This window comes from Musca vetustissima, unplaced genomic scaffold (genome assembly GCF_032173495.1).
Source record: "Musca vetustissima isolate MV318-11 ecotype Yass unplaced genomic scaffold, APGP_CSIRO_Mvet_v1 utg2123, whole genome shotgun sequence".
Taxonomy (NCBI): domain Eukaryota; kingdom Metazoa; phylum Arthropoda; class Insecta; order Diptera; family Muscidae; genus Musca; species Musca vetustissima.
In genome coordinates, this window is record NW_026874054.1 from 1 (window position 1) to 2,969 (window position 2,969).

Consider the following 2,969-nt stretch of genomic DNA (forward strand, 5'->3'; position numbering starts at 1 on the left):
GGACCAATATTCCGTGGCGTAACAAACTCTTGGGACTGCACAAAGCTGACAACATAGTTGTGTAGGCTATAAAATGCACCCCTGAATAGTCATTGGAAAAATCATTTTTAAAACATCCCCGCCTGAATAGTCTCTGGAAAAATAAAATATAAATTAAAATATTTACGCTCGAATAGCCTCTGGAAAAACATTTATTAAAAAATCTACGCCAGAATAATCTCCAGAAAAATATTTTTCTTTAAATTCCACGCCTGAATAGCTATGGTAAAATAAGTTTTAAAAAATCCACGACTGAATAGTTCTTTAAAAAATCCACGACTGAATAGTTCTTTAAAAAATCCACGACTGGATTTAAAAACCAGCAAGGAAAGAAGTAAAGTCGGACGGGGCCGACTATATTATACCCAACCGGTACTAAATTTTTCATTTGGTCAGATATAGAAGCTATATCTAAATCTTAACCGATTTTAGGAAACTTAGCACACATCATTCTAGACCTAATTCATTACGCTGTGCCAAATTTCGTGCAAATCGAAAGGTATATAGGGACTTTGGTGCACCATTTACATATAATAGGACGAAAATATATATGGGAGCTATATCTAAATCTGAACCGATTTTCAGGAAACTTAACACATCATTCTAGACCTAATTAATTACGCTGTGCCAAATTTCGTGCAAATCGAGAGATATATAGGGGCTTTGGTGCACCATTTACCTAAAATCGGACGAAAATATATATGGGATCTATATCTAAATCTGAACCGATTTTCAGGAAACTTACAACACATCATTCAATAACTAATTAATTACGCTGTGCCAAATTTCGTGCAAATCGAAAGGTATATAGGGACTTTGGTGCACCATTTACCTTAAATCGGACGAAAATATATATGGGAGCTATATCTAAATCTGAACCGATTTTCACGAAACTTACAACACATCATTCTAGAGCTAATTCATTACGCTGTGCCAAATTTCGTGCAAATCGAAAGATATATAGGGACTTTGGTGCACCATTTACCTTAAATCGGACGAAAGTATATATGGAGAGATTTTTCCCAATTTCAATAGGGTTCGTCCTTGGGCCAAATAAGTGACCTATGCCAAATTCCATCCAAATCGGATCATAAATGCGACCTGTACTTTGTTCACAAAAATACATGGACGGACGGACATGCGTAAATCGACTCAGAAAGTGATTCGATGCTCGTTTCCTTTTGCCAGTTACAAACCTATGCCCCAAGACATAATAGCCTGTACCAAATTGTGGTGAAGGGTATAAAAAACACACACACTTGATGCTCGTTTCCTTTTGCCAGTTACAAACCTATGCCCCAAGACATAATAGCCTGTACCAAATTATGGTGAAGGGTATAAAAAACACACACACTTGAAAACTTCGTATAAATATTTTGCATTTAGGGAGATCTCTTAAATCCATAGAAAAATCTCTTTATCGTATATAGCCTTTAATAAGCTTCTGCTATTTAATTGAACAACCATGTAATTAAAGGTTCATTTCACAGGTAAATAAATAAAAAATTTCATATATATATTTTTTTTTAAATTCTAAACCCTGTCGCCGACAAATACATTGACAATTGTTGTGTTGACAAGAAACAGTGGAGCCATAACAATTTAATAATACTTTTATTTTTTTATCTTAACGGTCATTGATGATTTGAAATTTGAAACATTTTTGAGGTGGTAACAAGTTGAAATCTATCGTCTGCTGTTGGACAGTTGTTTACATTTGTGTAAAAACGTCGTCGGCGGGCTAATGGAATTTTGTTGTGTGGATATGCTGTGGCGTTCATTAGGGTCTGGGTTGTTTGTCAGTCAGTCACCCAGTCAGTCGTCACAGTGATCGTTGGGTTTAATGTTTCGCATTGGAAGCTGCGATGTCGTCTCATTTGGTCTTTTAACCTTGACACTCACCACTTTTGAGATCCACTCAAGACAGTGTTTCTACATAAAAGTTAGAAAATTCATACTCATACAAACACACACACAGGCAGTTAGTTGTCTAAAAACGACAAATCATACTTTTCAAAATAAAATAAAAAACAAAAGCAAAAAAAAAAAAAAAACTAGATAAGAAAACCAAAATAAAAATTTGTATATGAATTACGGCTTTTTTCGGAATTTATTTGATTTGAATTGATTTGGCTGGCTTGGTTGTTGTTGTGTTTCTCATCTCATTATTAGATTTGAAATCTTGCAGATATTTTGGTAACGTCTTCCTTCTAAGTTGAAGTTTTGCATGATTATCAGTCTGTCGCGTTAAGCTAAGCGTTGCGGACGTTAATCGCTAAAATCGTTGAAATAGCTTTAAAGGCTAAGCTTGTGTTTTGAATTAAATTAAACAAAAAATCAACAATTATGTAATTAAATAAAATAAGAAGAAAAATAAACAACGTAAAACAAATAATTAAAACTTAAATAAAGTTACATAAATTAAACTAAAAAACACATTGCATTTGGCAAAGCAAAAAAACATTAACTCATCTTCAGTGCAGTGTTAATAAATATTTAGCCAATCAACCGCCTCGACTGCTAATTTTACACTCATCTATGGCTTTGGCAGATATTGAATAACATCTAAACAGACCCATAAACTGCGTTAATCCATTGAAACCGCTCAGTTCCAGATACCTCAACAGTGTTGTCGATTTGTGTTTGTTGATGCTAATACCGCCTTGGTGATTTGTTTTTGTTGTTGCTGCTTATCATTGAATGATGCATGCGATTGGCAAAAAAGTGTTAAAAACAAACATTTAAACATATTCGGTGTAAAAATCACGAGTCGGATTAAAAAAAAACCAAACGAAAACAAAAGTCACAAATTAAACAAATAAATAAATAATTTATTTGTGTTATTATTACTGTTGAATTACAATAATAGTTGTTGTAAATTATATTTAAGTAGCAATTAAATACGGCCACCCACCCATCCATCCGCCAAC